Source organism: Schistocerca serialis, chromosome 3, assembly GCF_023864345.2.
Source record: "Schistocerca serialis cubense isolate TAMUIC-IGC-003099 chromosome 3, iqSchSeri2.2, whole genome shotgun sequence".
NCBI classification, from domain to species: domain Eukaryota; kingdom Metazoa; phylum Arthropoda; class Insecta; order Orthoptera; family Acrididae; genus Schistocerca; species Schistocerca serialis.
Genome location: NC_064640.1, coordinates 388852776 through 388872712, shown reverse-complemented (window position 1 = coordinate 388872712; position 19937 = coordinate 388852776). Strand labels below are relative to the sequence as shown.

Here is a 19937-nt window from a genome sequence, read left to right as displayed (position 1 = left end):
TGGGGACTGCTATGAGTTTGGCCTGTTTCCACTATGGAGAGAAAAGGCCAGTCGTGACACAGCGGTTCATAATTCTGGTGAATAAAACCAGAGACTTCTGCAGAAGCCGATGGAGGTGTTTGTTTAAGTGTTTGTTCAAGATCCCATCCAATCTGGGAGCCGACTGCCCATAATCTCGCTGGAGAATCCTTTGAACGTCTGATACGGACGTAAGGTGAGAGTTAATAAGAGGTAATCTGTTTCTGAAAGCAGCAACAGCTGTCAGAAAATCATTTTCAACCTGGAGTTCATCAGGCGTGACGTCCTGGACGAGTAGTTGATTCTGGGCTTCCAGTGCGTCGGTCTGAGTTTCCGCCACTCGGAGGCGTCATAAATTAAGCAATCTGCAGTGTGAATGGGGTGGTTGGTCCTCAGTGTGAAATGCCTGAGGGCTCCGACGACAGCCCATTCTGACTTACGTTGGAGGATAGGGGTGAACATCTTGTCTTTCCACTGTTCCGCTTTCCAATCGGCTAAGCGATGCCAAATTTAACGTTTATTGCCTACAGCAGCGGTTCTTCTGGATTTTCAGTTGGAGCTACAGGTGAGGCAAGTCACCCAGTGGCATCAAAGCTCGATGTACAATGGAAGTGGAGATCTTCATTGCCTTCTGGATTTTTATTGTTAGCTAATCGACAGCACTAACAACACTCGTAAGCGTCGTCAGGTCGAGGTTTTGCTAGGTGGTGTTGTTGAGGACCCAGGCAAATTCGTCCCAATCCGTGATGGTCATGGTAGAATGGACATCGAAAGACAGTGCTGCATCGGAAGGGTGTAAGAGCACGGGGTCGTGGTCTGACGCCAGTTAATGGAGCGTTTCCATCAAATACTGCCCCACGACGTCCTTTGAAATGACCGCTTCCAGAATGTCCAGCTAGCAGTTTAAGTGGACTGGTTATGTGTAGGAATGTGGGGGCCATAGACAGTACTAGAGTATCTTCCAATTTGAGGAGGAGTCTGACTTCGGGATTAATGGCATGAGATCTGCCCCAAGGATGGGTCTTTCAATGTCAGCTTGCGGAGGTCTGCTTCGAGAAGTGACTGGTTAGAGCTCAAATATAACACAACAAAAGTGATGGCTCCAAAGTGGGTAGAGACAGTGATTGCTGTGGCATCTATATTTTAAAGTGGGTGGGTAGCCTCTTGGTTGAGGAAGAGTGCCTTTTGTGGGAACACTGTGGTGCCCCCACCTCAGCAGTGGAGACAGTCTGTGCGACAGCAAACCATGCTGCATAGACGAAAATCGTCCGACGGTTTGAGTTGAGTTTCTGTAACAAGTAAAATATCCATAGAGGAAGGAGTTCAGTTCAGTGTTCATCTGTTTAATGCAGACATCTAGATCTCGAGGGTGCTGGTGGTTGTTCTGTGGGTGATTCGCCAGTCTAACAAAATCTGGCTGAGTCCTTGTACCAGGGTGATAATCCTTGTGAGCCCGTTCTCAGACCGATGGATCTTCTGAGTTGTTTCACGAATGACTGCGCTGTGGTTGGGCTGCTTGAATAGGGAGGTGACCTGGAGGATCTCTCACATGTGGAGGTTGCTGGTGCACGTCACCAACTTTATACAGAAAATTGGCATGGTGGCACCTGTGCGTAGGTTTTCAGTGCAAGACCACCCTCTGTCGAATTTAGTACCCTCTGTCGAATATTGATCCATCTGCAGCGTGCAGGTGCATGTTCAACGGTAGTACTGCATGCACATCCCCCGTCGAATAAATCATCTATTCATTCTCTCAGCGACCACACCGGCACGGAAACGGAAGATAACGGAGAGAAGGCCGAAATACTGAATTCGGTATTACGAAGTTGTTTCACCGCGGAAGATCGTAACACTGTCCCTCCTTTCAATCGTCGTGCGAAAGTCGAAATTACAGATACTGAGGTAGCCGATCGCGGAGTTGAAAAACAGTTGCAATCGCTTAGTAGTGGAAAGGCTTCAGGACCATAGGAGATACCTATAAGATTCTATAAAGATTATGCAAAAGGACCTGCTCCCCTTCCAGCAGTAATTTATCGTAGATCGCTTGAGCAATTAAAGGTACCTAACGACTGGAAAAAAGCGCAGGTCATTCCCGTTTTTAAGAAAGGCCGTAAGACAGATCCATACAATTATAGACCTGTATGTTCAATCTGTTGTAGAATTATGGAACATATTTTATGCTCAAGAATTAGACGTTCTTGAAAAATGAACAGCTCCTCTATAAAAATCAACACGGTTTCCGCAAACAGAGATCATGCGAAGCTCAGCTCGCTCTGTTCCTCCATGAGATCCACAGCGCAGAGGACAACGGCGCTCAGGCTGATGCCGTGTTCCTTGATTTCAGTAAGGCATTTGACACCGTCCCGTCTTGCCGTTTAGTGAAAAAATACGAGTTTACGGAGTATCGGAGCAGACCTGCGAATGGATTCAAGACTTTTTTGCAGATAGAACTCAACACGTCGCTCTTAACGGAACTAAATCGACAGATGTAAAGGTAATATCCGGAATATCACAGGGAAGTGTGATAGGACCGTAGCTGTTCACAATATATTTAAAATATCAAGTAGAAAGCGTTGGATGCTCTTTAAGGCTATTCGCAGATGATGCAGTTGTTTGTACCAAAGTAGCAACGGTAAGAATTCGCAGAACGACTTTCAGAGAATTGATGAATGGTGCAGACTCTGGCAGTTGACTCTGAACATAAATAAATGTAACATATTGCGCATACATAGGAAAAGAAATCGACTACTGTACAGCTACACGATTGATGACAAACAGCTGGAGACAGCGTCTGCCGTAAAATATCTAGGCGTAACTATCCAGAGCGACCTTAAGGGGAATGACCATACAAAACAGATAGTGGGAAAAGCAAACACAAGACTCAGATTCATCGGGAGAATCTTAAGGAAATGTAACTCATCCAGGAAAGAAGTGGTTTATAAGGCGCTTGTTCGTCCGAATCTTGATTATTGTTCATCTATCTGGGATCCCTATCAGGTAGGGCTGATTGAGGAGATAGAGAAGATCCAACGAAGAACGACGCGTTTCGCCATGGGATCGTTTAGCTGGCGAGAGAACGTTACGGAGATGCTAAACAAACTCCACTGGCAGACGTTACAAGAGAGACGTTGTGCATCACGGGGAGATTTACTATTGATATTTCGGGACAGCACTTTCCAGGAGGAGTCAAACAACATATTACTTTCCACCACATACATCTCGCGTATTGACCACGAGGAGAAAATTTGAGAACTTAGAGCCAGTACAGAGGCTTACCGACAATAATTCTTCCCACGCACTATTCGCGAGTGGAACAGGGTTGGAGGGATCAGATAGTGGTACCGAAAGTACCCTCCGCCACACACCATTAGGTGGCTTGCGAAGTATGATGTAGATGTAGATGAACTGGGTGTCTGCAGTATCATCGTCGCACATGCGCCTGTGCGTCATAGATGATCAATATTCGACAGTGGGCGCTAAATTCGACATAGAGCGGTCTTACAGTGAAAACCTATCGGGATACACAACTGCGCCAGTTTTCAGTCAGCGATATGCACCAGAAATTTCCAGTGTAAGATACCTGAAGATGGCAAAATCGTTCTGAGGCGAAATATTGTGGCAGGATGTCGACGTCATCTGGTTGCAGGCCCGAAACTCATCGAATTCTAATTACACTGCCACAACCTAAAGAATCACATATTATCTTATTATTTACTCCTATGAGGACGCTGTCACCACCAGCGTCAAAACTACCTTTATGATATACACTGTCTGATCAGAAGTATCCGCAACCCGCTATGTAATGGGGAGTTGGCCACTAGATGACACGAGAGGCGGAACCGCCAGAATACTTGGGGACGGAGGTATTGTGCGGTCAATGGAGAAGCATCAATATGGGTCGGTCAGGTGCGCTCAGTGACACCGAACGCGCGGTATTAACTGGATGCCACGGAGTAACAAATCCATCAAAGTCATTTTTAACCCTTTTAAAGCTGTTTAAGTTGGCTGCTGGTGATGCGATTGCACAGTGGAAATGCGAAGCAACAACCATAGCCAAACCAGAAGCAGGCAGATCTCGTGTACTAACGGACAGAGATCATCGAGTATTGCAGAGAGTGGTTGCAAGAATTCGCATGCAGTCAGCGGAAGGAATCACTTGCGAGTTATGAAGTGCTATCTGCGGCTCAGTTAGCACAATGATAGTGCATAGGTGGTTAAAAAGAATGGAGTTTAACGGTCGAATAGCTCCTCATAAGCCACACATTTCGGTAGAAAATGCTAAGTAACATGTGACATTTGAGGTTACGTAAAGAGTAACGCCAATGGGCAGAGGGTAACTGGAAACGAGTGATTTGGGTGAGGAATCACACTATACTATGTGGAAATCCGTTGGAAGGGTTTAGGTTGGACGAATACATGGAGAACGTTACTTACCGTCACGCATAGTGCCGACTGTGAAGTATGGAGGAGGTGGTGTTATGGTATGGGGGTATTTTTCGTGGCTGGTGTTTTGTCCCCTTATTGATCTTAAAAAACGCAAAATGCGGAAGCGTATGAACACATTTTACAGCATTGTGTGCTGCGGACAATAGAGGAACACTTAGGAGACGGTGATTGTTTAACTTGACAATGCACCCTGTCATAAAGCAGCTTCTTTGAGGCAATGGATTGTGGACGATAACATTCTTGAAATGGAATGGCCTGTCCAGAGTCTCAGCTTGAACCCATTAGAACACCTTGACGATGACTTAGACGTTGAATTCGCTGCAAAGCCCAGCTTTCAGCATCATTACCTAACTAATCAATAATTTCAATTAAGTATTACCACCGTCAAGATAACATATGTAACAGATGTAACCACACACGCAGAAGGTATAAAGGGAAGAACTGTCACATCACACCTGAGTCAAGTTGCCATTACTTGTTTCTTGCATTTAATACACTATTAATTTCAATTTAGAATACACCCACAACCTATTATGTATCTTATGTGTGTCTTATTTTTTATTATTATCTAAGTTAGTAACAAGTTTAAACAAAATTGGTTTATTTTTAATTTATCCTTTTGTAAAATTTTCAACAAAAAATGTAAGAGTAATAAAACTGAATTTGTGTGATACAACATGTAAAATCACACAATATGCGACCTGCTATACAATAACAGCCAGCAGGTCTCTACTTGAGAAATAAATAAATAAATATTTACCGTTTCTGGTTTTGGCTCTTGAGGAAGGGTGTGCTGCCTTCCGCCACAAACATTCACAAGCAAACCCTCGAGTGCGAGGTCGCAAAAGGCCGGTGATGTTTACGGCAATCGACTCCCCACATATGGTCTACCATGCAGCCACAAACTGGATGCTAATGGAAACAGGTTGCGGGACTGGAGGTATCCAATTGCGAATTTCGGAACGTAGTTAAACTGCTTGGTCGACGAGTAACTCACAACAGCGCTACAACGCTAGTGGTGTTGATACAAACCAGAGCAACGGCAACGATAAAATAACGAACATTGCATAATATCTACAACAACAGTTGCCGAAGTCGACATTTCGTCAGAAAGGAACCCAAAGAATTTCGCAGAGTGAGAAAGAAGTGGCATATGAAATAATTGACGTTTCTGCAAAACGAGTTAGTTGAAAGTGAGGCGTTGTATATGATCGACTGTGCGGACAAAGTACATGAAGAGTACAATGATGACGATACGTCCTTAACAACTGAAAGTGATACTGAAACAGGTGTCGGGCCACGTAGCTCATCATCCGTGTTGCACAGGACACCACAAATCCTGTCTCCAGTGAAAAGCAGTAAAGGAGCGGTTACTAAACATAATTATGTACATGGCAGATCAACCGAAGCATAGTAAAAAGCAATAATCAACAGATTTCGAATAAGTCCGCAGCAATATGGTCGCGTAGTGCTCAAGAAAAACTACGGATATGCGAGTGAGGACTAGACGCACTTGTTACAAATCTGATGTTTGCATGTTTCAAGGATGCTCGATATAATTTAGAGGATGTGTATGATAGAGAACTACTACGTTATGCACATGAAATTGCGAGTGACGTAGATTACAGTGATTTCAAGGGAAGCAGTGGTTGGTTGCTTAATTTCAAACAGTGTTACAGAATTGGAAGACGTAACAGCAAACTACGGAATCGGTCAGCAAATTTGTGGGCGATATAAACAAACTTATCTAATCCTTAAGTAAGGAATTTGCTTGCAACTAAGGCCGATCGTAATTCGAAGAGGAAATGCGTATGAAAGGAACCCTGGAAAAAACAGGTTCCAAGGGAATTGTACGTAGATCAAATAACATAACGCATTCGTACACAATTATGACGAGTGTTAATCTACATCTACATCCACATCTGGATGGTAACTGGCTGGAAAGCTATTTATTTTGCTGCGAAAAGTTGGAGGTGCTCTGCTCCCTACGATTCCTTCTTGTGTGCGTGATCTTGCAACAGCTGTAGAGAATATTTACGTCACAGCAAGCGAGAGTGGAGAAAAGTGAGTGAGAGAACTACAACTATGGTACGAGCACTGCTTTTGGCCAATAACTGATCAAAATAACTTTCTTTTGATTGATTTCTGGACTGCGCATAAAAACCATACTCCTTTAGAGCAAAATATCCCTCCTGAAAAGTGGTTGACATTGTGGGTCATACCACCTAGAACCACTGGACAAATTCAGCCCCTGGATGTTTGTTTGTTCCGTACCTACAAAACATATTATCATACTATCTGAAGCTACGCCTTAAAGGATAACAAGTTTCACGATAAACTCCACGCATGCCATCATATTCCATCAGTTCCCATCATCCCGTTACACTAATATCATTATTTATGTATTCTTTGAGAATTGATACATAGCTGAAAGTCCTGCACCGTTTGTAATTCGCAACGAGTTAGCTTTCGATCTTTAAGGTGCGAATGTTTGTGATCAGCGTGGCGTGTCATTTTTCATTCGGTGTTCATGGTGCAAGTTAATGATTTGTTTTGAACACTTCTTGGATGTCGCCGATCTCCATTTCGTGAAGTGTAATACACACATCCCACAGAAGATTGACCTCTACACCTCCCGGACACTCATTTTCTGTAGCTCTCCTGATGCACGTACTTTGTGATTAGCAGCTAATATTTTTCCTGTCATAATTATTAATTCAACACTTTCAAATAGGACTTACTGAAATTTGAACTTGCGGTCTCGGACCCAAGGGGTTCCTTTTCAGACACCTCACTGAAAGTTTCCTCAGAAGAGTTCAAGCCGCCATAAAGGTGAAGGGTAGGCACACCCCACATTAATCTCCACTAGCAGGTGTCCAGATACTTTTGGTCAGATATTGTACGTAATCAGCTTAACTAAACAAAGGTTACTCGCTTCACTAATGAACATTGCTAAATACTTTCTTTTCAAATTTAGCTAAAATCACATAGAGTAAACATCAGTTGTACAGCATAGTGTTAACGTGTGACAGGCAGTTTCAGTGACTTTTGACGAGAATCGTGGACAGAACAGTCAATGCACACAAGTAGCACACAGGGGCTATGTTTTACTTATGATTGGTGAAAAAATGGAGTTAACATAAATGTGAAGTTAACAATACATATCTAAACAACACACAACAAAATAATTACAATAAAAAAACAATTACAGTAATCATTTCTTTTGTACATTGCTGAAGATGCCTAAAACAGTTAGACTCTTTTAAATTATCAAATAAATTTAATTTGCAAAAGAAGGATACTAGTTATTCTTGTGCACAAAATAAGCAGTAAACCCTTAGATGACGTAACAGCCCAGCGACCTTGTGGAGAAAATATGAAATTAATTTTAGTATCCACAGCTTAGTCGAGTACATTTTTGAGAAACATGGAACATGAGTGACAAGACGCGATCTTGTACAATTGGTATTTCATGTATAGTATTTGTAATTCTCACAAGGACTTGGGGCGCGTTTGTTTCACATACATTTGCCTCTAAGATAGAGTGTTCATAAGTTTAATGTATGAACCACAGAATACTAGATGATCAATGGACGCATCGGTCTGCTTTCTGCATTTCACTTAAAGAGCTTGATCACCATGTTCTGCGAGTCTAAGGATCTGTTAGGGCCTCGACTCTGGTTATAATTCCAGTTGCTCTTTTCTTATCGACAAGGTGCAGTGTCAAGAGTCATTACATCAGAAATTACAGTCACATACTGGAAATCAAGGGTCTGAAATACGGACCTGTTGGATTTGATACAAGGGTCCACCCGCTGAGTTGCAGTGTACATAGCACATGCAGAGCAACATTATGTGGTGAAGAAGAGGTTGAATCTACAAGTAAATCAGAAAGGGTACTCACATTACTGCTTTGCTAGCGAAGATTGCGCTGCCGTACGTAGGAACTGCTACAGTCAGTAAGAGAAATTCTCTTATGATATACTGCAGCCGGAAGTTGTTATGGTGGATGCAAACGATTAACTTGACATCAATGAAATCTCGCTGCAGCTTAACATATAGGTTGAATCAGAAACTCTGAAACAATCTCTGTAGTGAACAAGCGGACGAAGATCACAGATTTTTGTAAAAAGAATCAATAAATTCAGAAATTATGCATGACTTTGAAGTATGTTTTGCAGAGCAGATTAGATTAGATGTAGACACAGCCAGTGAAGAGAAGTCAGTGCCATAACTGCCGATTATTGCCATGTGCGTACTTACAGAAGAAGGAAAGAGTTTTATGGCACTGTTGGTTGGGAGGCTACCAGGGGTTAGTTCAGCTGACTAATTGGAAAATTTTGACTGCGCAGCGTACAATGACGACTCTCTTAGCGTAAATCGAGGGCTGAGTCTTAAGTGTATATGTTGAGTGTATGTGGCTGTGTTTTAACGACAGCGTGAGAGAAAAGAAGAAGCGCGAAACGCAGAGCTTGCACATACCCTACTCTCTCTGATAGTACCTAAGGGGTTGCCGACCTAAATGCCTTCATTCGAAGAAAGTTCCACAAAAACAACCACATTCCCTCACACCATGAGACACTTGTAAGGAAAGTGAGTGACTCCAAACGCTTAGAACCTCCCGAAAATGTACTTAGAGTATATATCACTCAAACGCTACTATAATCCATCTTCATGCAAAACTGCGCGTCTTAGCACTAGAAGAGAGGAATGCGTAGAAACGAAATATCGATATAATAGGACCAAAACACTAATTTTAATCTCTTTACTTACAAATACACACTGAAGAGCCAGAGAAACTCGTACACCTGCCTAATATCGTGTAGGGCCTCCGCGAGTACGCTGAAGTGCCTCAACGTGACGTCGCCCGGACTCGACTAATGTCTGAAGTAGTGCTAGAGGGAATTGATACCATCAATCCTACAGGGCTGTCTATAAATCCGTAAGAGTATGAGGGGGTGGAGATCTCTTCTCAACAGCACGTTGCATTGCAAGGCATCCCAAATATGCAAATGACGCTCATGTGTGGGGAGTTTGGTGGCCAACGTAACTGTTTAAACTCAGAAGGGTGTTTCTTGGGCCACTCTGTAGCAATTCTCGACGTTTGGGGTGTTGCATTGTCCTGCTGGAATTGCCTAAGTCCGTCGGACTGCACAATGGGCATGAATGGATGCAGGTGATTGGACAGGATGCTTAAGTACGTGTCACCTGTCAGAGTCGTATCTAGACGTATCTGGGGTCCCATATCACTCCAACTGCACACGCCCCACACCATTACAGAACCTCCAACAGCTTGAACAGTCCCCTGATGACATGCAGGGTCCATGGATCCGTTAGGTTGTCTCCATAACTGTATACGTCCATCCGCTCTACACAGTTTGAAATGAGACTCGTCGGACCAGGCAGCATGTTTCCAGTCATCAACAGTCTAATGTCGGCGAGGCGTAAAGCTTTGTGTCGTGCAGTCATTAAGGGTACACGAGTGGCCTTCAGCTCCGAAAGCCCATACCTATGATGTTTCGTTGAATGGTTCGCACGTTGACACTTGTTGATCGCCCAGCATTGAAATCTGCAGCAGTTTGCGAAAGGGTTGTATTTCTGTCACTTTGAACGATTCTCTTCAGTCGTCGTTGGTCTCGTTCTTGCAGGATCTTTTTCCGGCCGCAGCGATGTCGGAAATCTAACGTTTTACCAGATTCCTGATATTCGCGATACACTCGTGAACTGGTCATACGGGAAAATCCCCACTTCATCGCTACCTCGGAGATGCTGTGTCCCATCGCTCGTGCGACGACTATAAGACCACGTTCAAATTCACTTAAATCTTGATAACCTGCTTTGATAACCTGCCATTGTAGCAGCAGTAACCGATGTAACAAATCGCCAGACACTTGTTGTCTTATATAGGAGTTGCCGACCGCAGCGCCGTATTCTTCCTGTTTACGTATCTCTGTATTTGAATACACATGTTTATACCAGTTTCTTTGCGCTTCAGTGTATTTCCCTCTGCTGAAAGTAATTACACTATCCGAACAATAAACTTTTTCTATTGAGCTGATAGTGTTGCACAGTTTTTCTGTCTCCAAAGTGTAGGTGTGGGGTCTCAGTGAAGTAGTCAAAGCAAAGTGAAACAGAATAATATGTACATCTGCCTAAAGCAACTTTTTCAGATTTAACATCACTTTTGCATTCAAGCAGTCCAGTATCTAACGACACACTAATTTCATTTTCATACGATGATATTGGTATGGCTGTGTCATAGCCTGCCTTTTTCCAAGCATACTGTAACACAGTCATATGCTTCGAAACAGAAAGTTCGTTGTATAGCACAAAACAAAGTATGATGAAATGACGACCATGTAGCTTTGCTTTTGGTGATGTATATTGTAGCCTTACCAAATCAATGGTTTTCCTCAAACTTGCTATTGTTGTTGTTGTGGTCTTCATTCCGAAGACTGGACTGATGCAGCGCTCGGTGCTACTCTATCCTGTACAGGCTCCTTCATTTTCGATTAACTACTGCAGCCTACATCCTTTTGAATCTGGTTACTCGATTCATCTCTTGCTCTTCATCTACCATTTTTATCCCCCCCCCCCCACATACTTTCTTGCAGTACTAAATTGGTGATCCCTTGAAATTCCTTTTCTCCCCAGTTCTCTTCAGTGCCTCCTCTTTAGTTTCACGATCTACCCATATAATCTTCAGCATTTTCCTGTAGCAGCACATTTCAAAAGCCTCTGTTCTCTTCTTGTCTAAACTGTTTATCGACCATGTTTCACTTTAATACAGGCTACACTCCAGACAAATACCTTCAGAAAATATTTCCTAACATTTAAATCTATATTCAAAATTAACAAATTTCTCTTCTTCAGACACGCTCTTCCTACCATTGCCAGTCTACATTTTACATCCTCTCTACTTCGGCCATCATCAGTTATTTTCCTGCCAAATACAAAAACTCATACTACGCTCCATTATTCTTGTTTTGTTTTTGTTGATGGTCACCTCATATCCTCCTTTCAAAACTCTGTCCATTCCGTTCAACTGCTCTTCCAAATCCTTTGCTGTTTCTGATAGACTTACAATGTCATCAGCAAACTTCAAAGTTTTTATTTCTCCTTCCTGAACTGCACCATTCTTACTCCAAATTTTTCTTTGGTTTCCTTTAATGCTTGCTCATTGTACAGATTTAATATCATCGGGGACAGACTACAACCATGTCTCACTCCCTTCTCAACCACTGCTTCGCTCTCACGCCCCTCGACTCTCATAACTGTCGTCTGATTTCTGTAGAAGTTGTAGATAACATTTCGCTCCCTGTGTTTTTCTCTACTATCTTCACAATTTTAAAGAGAATATTCCGATCAACATTGCCAAAAGCTTTCTCTATTTCTACAAATGCTATAAACGTAGGTTCGCTTTTCCTTAGTCTATTTTCTAAGAGAAGTACGGTCAGTATTGCCTCGCGTGTTCCCAAATTTCTCCAGAACCCAAACTGATCTTCCCTGAAGTTGGCTTCTATCAATTTTTCCATGCTTCTGTGAGAAATTCGTGTTAGTATTTTGCAATCATGACTTATTAAACTGATAGTTCGGTAGCACACCTGTCAGCACCTACTTTCTTTGGGATTCGGGTTATGACATTTTTCTTGAAGTCTCTGGGCATTTCGCCTGTCTCATACATGTTGCATACCAGATGGAATAGTTTTTCATGGCTGGCTCTTCCAAGGCTATCCGTAGTTCTGACGGAATATTGTCTAGTCCTGGGTCCTTGTTTCGACTTAGGTCTTTCAGTGCCCTGTCAAATTCTTCTCGCAGTATCATATCTCCAATCTCATCTTGATCCATGTTCTCTTCCCTTTCTATAATATTACCGTCAAGATCATCTCCCTTGCATCAACCCTCCGTTTACTACTTCCAACATTCCCTTCTATGCTTAATACTGGTTTTTCCTCTGAGCTTTTGATATTCATACAGCTGCTTCGCTTTTCTCCGAAGGCCTCTTTAATTTCCATATAGGTGATATTTAACTTTTCCTTAGGGCAGTATTCTTCCATAGCCATACATTGTCTTCTAGCCATTCCTGCTTGCCATTCTGCACTTCCTGTCGATCTAATTTTTTAAACGTTTGTGTTCCCTTTCTCCTGTTTCATTTACTGTATTTTTATATTTTCTCCTTTCATCAATTAAAATGCCACCGTCGGCTGAATTTGCAGCTGTCATGGTTGATACTTGCGTTTTTGGCATTCGCTGTTTATACTCCAAGCACATTTTTGTGCGATTCTGAGCGTATGAGATCACGCGCTTTCCCTGTTAGGACAAATTGAGTATTTTCTCACAGCATCGCTGAATATGTGATGAGCCTTATGTCATCTTTCCTCCCCTTGCTCCCCAAATATTTGACGTGAAAATTTCTTTCATCACGATTGTTCGAACCGGCTAAGTCCGAGTTGAGTATCACCTCCCATGTGACCACTGCTGCGGAGGCGGGGAAGCGAATGTTTGAGTTGAGTGAGTGTGTATGATGACTGTTTGTACAGTGCACTGCTGTAATGGAATAGTATGTTCCAAATGAAAGGGAGAGACGCGAGAATGGATTATAGCCCATGGACCACTACTTGGAAAGCAGAATGCTCGCTTACACCTTCAGTACTACGAAACACCCTCTATAGCTGCCCATGGTGAGCGGGCCCGCTACGGTGTAGAGGTGGTGGAATGGCGGGCTGCCGAGGCAGTGGTGGTGGCCTGAGGTTGTTAGCAAAACTCTTTGGGAAGGTAAACATCCTTTATCCAATCTTTCGTTAAAATGATCGAAGTTTTGCAATGCCACGGACACCCCCACCGTAGGCATCGCCGTCAGCTGCTGAAGCCAGTATGAGGGTGCTAGGTAGGTGATGTCTACTTTCCGTTTTGCTGGAACCGTTTGTTCCCTCAGCAGCGCATGTCCCACAGGTCGATTGTTACCAAAGGAGTAGCTAAAACCCGTGACCTGGTGTGGAGGACATGGTTGTCCAAACCGGCGTCGGCTGCTCACTGACCCATAACTGTGTGGAGACCTGAGTGTTCCTGGCGTCTCAAAGGATGCTGCAAGACTGTGTTAAAATTAGGTGGTATTTATAGTGGTTACTGGGCACGTTTGCTGTGCCGATACGTTGCTTCCAGGCAGTACAGATCAACACCTTCGTGGCCCAGTGGTATGGAAACTTCCCTCTGGCCACTACGACTGAGACTGGGTATTGTTTAATATTATTACCCACGTAACAGAAGCTGACAGATGAACGGTCGGCTCGGTAATGTCATATATTGCTCCGTTAGTAATTATTCCACTCCCGTGTATATCTAACCGTCTGCCTCCAGGTAGCTTGCTTGCTCGTAGCAGTTGGCTACTATAACTTTGCTATCGTTTACAGAATACTCCCTGTGCGGACTCAGTTGATAAAAATACAATCACGACTCCAGTACGTCACGTTGGCAATCCTGACCTTATGTGCTATATACTACTTGCACCACTCGGGTAAGGCAGATCGTAACCCTTTCCCTTTGACAGTGCTGGAGTTCCGTTAGTGACATCGCAGTGTGACTATCACCGTCCTCTGAGAGCAGCAATATCTGTCTTGGATAAACATTCCCAAGGTTTCTCAAATTAACTGGTATGGATGTCTGGTGAAACACTTGAACCACGCTCGCTCACAGTTAACCGGAAATCGAACTAATAGCGCTAGATCCATTATAATCTCAATTATTACTATGTGATGGTGGTAAGTTTGATTCGTATGGCGACGAGTTCTAATTCTGGCGGTAACGTCTTCCGCCCTTTCTGCAAGCCTACTGGGAACTGATATGACATTAACAGAGCTGAACTCAGTTGTCCATGCGTAGTACGTAAAACTGCTTCCTGCATCTCCTGCACCATTACCCTAGCATCCCACAAGCTGTCAGCTAATGACTGGATCTATCTTGCTACTGCCATTATCGTATCTAAGGTATCCACATGGGCCTGTATAACTTCGAGATCCTGGGTTACAATATTTACCGTCTTCTTTATAAATTGTGTTACCCTCGGCTACTCCGTAGAGTACGTCTGTTATTCAATACCCCTTCTTCCTGACAGGTTATCTGTGTAGTGCGCCATTCGGTGATGGCTTTATTCCTCCTCGCCACATCACTCACTCTCCTTATCGTGCCATTTAGTTCCTGGAGGTCACCGACATCTGCAGTCCGAAAAACCATTTTCAGTATTATTTCTCTACCTTTGTTACGTTGCCTTATTAAGCGAAGTACAACTTCCACTATCTGCTGCATCTGCCTTTCGCAACTGTTCATAGGATAGGTACAACTTACGGTACTCGCTTCTCATTTCTTCCCACACGCCTTTCCTTCTATCTCTCTCAGTAATTCCACAAACACATCCTCTACTCGCCTCAACTCGTTACTCATTTCCCAAACGCTCAGGGTCAGCTTCAGAGCCCAACGATGGCTTCTGAGTACCACATCCCCTTGTCTCGTGAAGAGTAGTCCAGTTTCCATTGGTAGTACTTACAACGACCCCACTCCAATTCTGGTGAATAAGCGGAATGTAACACCGCCAAGTCAAGGCCTCACCTCATCTTTACCTCCACCTGTGGCAACCTGGGAACAGGAAACTTCCACCACCTTGTAGCTACGCAAAAAAGAACACAATCTTAAAATACTAACTTACACGCAAATGAACACAGAAATGTATGTAAGACGATGCACAACTTATTTCCCCTATTCACTCAACCGTCCAATACGGTAATCATTTATGATTAAGCAATAACTGACCACTTCCTTTCGTTCGGGCAGCAGTGTCTGTGGATCGGAATGCTTCCCATGCAGGTGAAACAATGTTACGGACAGTACCAAACTCTTCGGCTACAGTCATTGCACTTCGTTCTTCTTCCAGTTTCCCAGTGATTCTTCTCCGTGGGAAATCATCCAAATGTCCTTTCCAAATCGTGTAGTAATGAAGAACACGACATCAGTGCAACTTAATTGATCGCTGATTGACAAATACTGTCTTTTCCTGTTCCTTCAACTGTCACGTGTTTTGGGAGCACACCCATTTGGCTCTAAAGTCACGCTGATCTCACGTCATGGGATGTCCAACTTTCTGTGCACGACTGGGAGACCTGTGGAAACATGCTCCCACACTTTCAATTATATCCACCTAGTAGTTAATATGTTATGTTACTCTATCTATCTCGTCCTTAAGTCTTGCTGAGCAGTTTAGTCCATAGTCAAACAAGTAACTCTGCATCCATGCACAGGATTGCGTAAAAGTCACTGGGCACTGGGCACTGATTGAAACAAAAGATTGAATTTATATGTCATTCCAAATACAAACAATATTTAAAATTATTTTTTATGTTCAAATTGTTTTCCGTCTTCATTAATATATCTTTGAAGTCTTTTTGCAACACTGTTACATACTCTAAGGTTTAGTGTGGTATCTCTGTACAACTCCTGAAATTCATCGTGTATGTAGTCTTTTAGTTCAGTAATCTGTGTACGACTGGGAGACCTCTGGAAACATGCTCCCACAAAATGGCTCTGAGCACTATGCGACTTAACTTCTGAGGTCATCAGTCGCCTAGAACTTAGAACTAATTAAACGTAACTAACCTAAGGACATCACACACATCCATGCCCGAGGCAGGATTCGAACCTGCGACCGTAGCGGTCACGCGGTTCCAGACTGAAGCGCCTTTAACCGCACGGCCACACCGGCCGGCATGCTCCCACACTTTCAGTCATAGCCACCTGGTGGAGTACCATCGTGTTGCAAGTAAATTTCTTGAAAGTATTCAGCACACGTCATAAGTCATGGTGCGCGTAATTCTGAAGAATATCCAAATAGTTATCTCCTGTCGCTATACCTTCAAAAAGATATGGTCCAAGTATGCCAAATGATGATACTGCCATCCAAACACTTACACCAGGCTGATTTAGTGCTTCTTATAGCAAAATAATTTGATTGTCAGTTTATCAGTAAGTGCATTTATGTCTGTTAACTTGTCCGCTTAACTTAAAATTGGCCTCGTCAGACCACACAATTTTACTGAATAGGTTAGAGGCTGATCTGCATCATCTTCAAGTAACCCATGTCGTAAACGTGGAATGTAAACTTTAAACTTCTGTTTGTGTAACAATCTTTGTATTGACCTTCGTGATAAATCTAGCTCAGATGCTAATGGTGTGGTTGATTTTCGTGGAATTTGAGTCACAGATTAAAAAAAAGCACTCCGTCTTCAGGCCACAAGTGGTCCATCGGGACCATCCGACCGCCGTATCATCCTCAGCTGAGGATGCGGATAGGAGGGGCGTGTGGTCAGCACACCGCTCTCCCGGTCGTCATGATGGTTTTCTTTGACCGGAGCCGCTACTATTCGGTCGAGTAGCTCCTCAGTTGGCATCACGAGGCTGAGTGCACCCCGAAAAATGGCAACGGCACATGGCGGCCCGGATGGTCACCCATCCAAATGCCGGCCACGCCCGACAGCGCTTAACTTCGGTGATCTGACGGGAACCAGTGTATCCACTGCGGCAAGGCCGTTGCCGAGTCACAGATAAACATACCCGCAATTCATTTTCCCCAGTTGTGACTGTTGTTGGGCGGCCACATCTTGGTACACCCATAAAAAATCCATGTTTTTCATACCTATTTCGTATGTCGTACACTGTTCGTCTAGACAATGGCTTTTATCTCAGCTGTTTTCCCCATTCATTAACAGCTGCAGTAGCATCATTTTTATAAAATGTTTTCAACGCAAAAATCCTTTCTTCTCTCGTCACCATTGTGACAGTTCGGAAAACTAAAGCGTAAAGACGTCTCACAGATCACGTTTTCAACAATCCACTAGTTGGATTATTGTATTTGTTTTGTTTGTCATTGCACTGTACACCAACTTGACGAGACGCAGTTACTACCACAACTTAATGAGTTAACGCTTCCAACTTAACTACGTCTTGCTGTTACTTTTGTTTTCTTTTAATCAATTGTCCAGTGATTTTTGCGCCAACCTGCATTGCAAACAGCCCGATCACATACGTAAGTACAGCGTGGGCGAAGTAGCTGCTAGAGCATGGCACGGTACGAAGTTACTTCATGCCGGCAAGGTGGCCAGTTTTATTTCCTGCGTGACATCAGAGGCCAGACCCATACGACTGGTAGTGTGCGTCAGTTGTCTGCTGCAAGTGAAGCCTTTGGCAGCGTACTATCAACTTCATTGTCTGAGGACACATGTATAGCATCCCTACCCCCTTTCCCTAACCCTTAGGATCGAAACTGCCCCGGTTGACAGCAAGATCACCATACTGATAGGAGGAAGTGTTGGTGGACAGCCCAACTAGGAGTCCTATGTCCATACCGACATCAGCTTATGTCTATGGTATCAGAGTGTCCTCTGCTTAAAGCTGGGGTATCATCGTGGTGCTGAAGCCGACTGGTGATCGTGTACCAGTCTCCAGAACCCTGCTGGGAGTTATTGATGCTGGGGATGGAAAAGGATACCACTCTGTGGTGGACCAGCTTGCATCGCTTGACCTGCGATTATTGGTCTGCCTTTTTTCGGGTTCTGGAGTTGCATCAAGATAGCCCCACTGCAAACGGCGGTTAGTTTGAAATGGAAGCTTCCAGGCGTGGGAGCAGCTGGTTTTCATGCCGTACCAGCACGGTGCAAGAAACTAGATGAGAATTGAGAGCCATTGTCCAAAAGATTGCGTTGGTGACCTCTTCAACGTTGAATACTTTCTGCAGGTTGCTTATTGTTTTCCTTTCTGTGGTACTGGAATCAGAATGAAATGTGTGAATTTGGAGTGTGTTCCGATGACGATGGGCCCATCTCTCGCAGGAATGAGTCGATGAAGTCCGTATGTCAGCGCTCTCTCAGGAGCTGTGGCACTGGCCGGTCATGGGACTATTGTGGGCGTGCTGACGAGATTGACGCACAGAAGCCGCAGGAGTGGGCTGACTTATGTCCCGCGTGATGTTGAGCAGGCATGCCGCCTTGTGAGCGCCTTCCTGCGTGTGAATCCCCAGTGGTCAGTGTGCAGGAGGTTTATGACTTGCTGACACAGCAGTGGTGGGATGACTACCTGACAATAGCTGTCGTGTGTTGTCTTCCTCAGTACTTCCTATACCATGTGGATCCCATTTTTGAGAGAAAAGTATACGCAAATATCTGAAAAGGAATGGTGTGGGAGATATACTGGCCAACCTCAGTGAATATATTTCATAATTTGCTTTAGAAGAGAGTCTTCAAGCGCGTCCTTTGCAATTACAGCTGCTGTGAGAGAAAAATCAAGTAGGCGGTCTTGCAGGGTGTCATAAATTTGGAAACATTGTGTTTCCTGAGAGTGAAATGTGGGGACTGGCATCACAAGTACTCTGGATATGGCACTTGTATTAGCATGTTGTGTTGTCGGCCGGTAATGAACCATAGGGATATAATTGCTCAGGAAGAGGGTACAGTGTTTAGAGGCGTTGTGCCATATTTTCAATTGCCTCATGGGACCGAACATGGAAATCTGTGATTTATGGTCAGTAATAAGGGGACATTTTGTGCCGTAATGAAATGTATTAAATACGTAGAAGCCAAATATGATTTCAAGGACTTCTTTTTCGATTAGAGAACAGTTCATTTGGATTGAAGTTAGCGTTTTAGATACACATACTATGTAATTCATGCCTATCAGTGCTTCTGCGAGAAAGCAGGGCCCTTTTACCATGTCGAGAGGCATCTGTGGCCAGATTAAGGCTTTTGATGAATTATTGGTCACCAGATAAGGAGTGAGCTTTAGACACTGCGTTTACTTTTGAAAGGCCCCTGATACTGTTGTAACCATTTACACTTTGCGCATTTCTTACATGAATTATTAAAACGTGTGGCGATTTGGAGTGTTAAGTCGTCAAGGTTAGGATCTCGATGGACCACCATCCCTGGGCGCAGGTTAACAGCAGCTTGGTGTGAGATGGCCTGTTTGGCGTCTGAAGGCACTAATGAAATATAATTAACAAAGCAAAGGTTTATTGTTGAAAGATACACGATTGTCTTGATTTACAGGCTGCTTGCACATGCCACCCTTGAATGTGCTCGTTCTTGGGTGTTGCATGCTGTCCCGGCTGTGGCGGCAGATGGAGCTGCAAAGTCAGCTTCCAGCAACGCCACGGGGTCGCTGGCCGTGCCGTACTGGCTGGCATTGTCATCTGTGCTCTCCATGGTAGCTGGAGCTCTAGAAAATGGGTAACAGGGGCGCACTCGATCACACCGTAGGTGGCACATCGGTAGGTACCCACCATCCCCTCTCCAAGTGCATGTAGTCATGCTGAGTTACGCAGAGACCTTCCAACAGGACAAAGGGCAGCAGCATCGAAGTGTGCTTTCAGGAACAGAGGCGGATGGGGGAAACGGCAAATACCATGATGACAGATTATGGTCCGCTCCCTGGATCTG

At 43.9% G+C, this 19937-nt stretch overlaps 1 pseudogene; it reads right to left on the bottom strand.

Annotated features, from left to right (window-relative positions):
• Positions 1–16924: 16924 nt before the first annotated feature.
• On the bottom strand, positions 16925–17042 carry LOC126472361 (5S ribosomal RNA; annotated as a pseudogene).
• Between the last annotated feature and the right edge of the window lie 2895 nt (positions 17043–19937).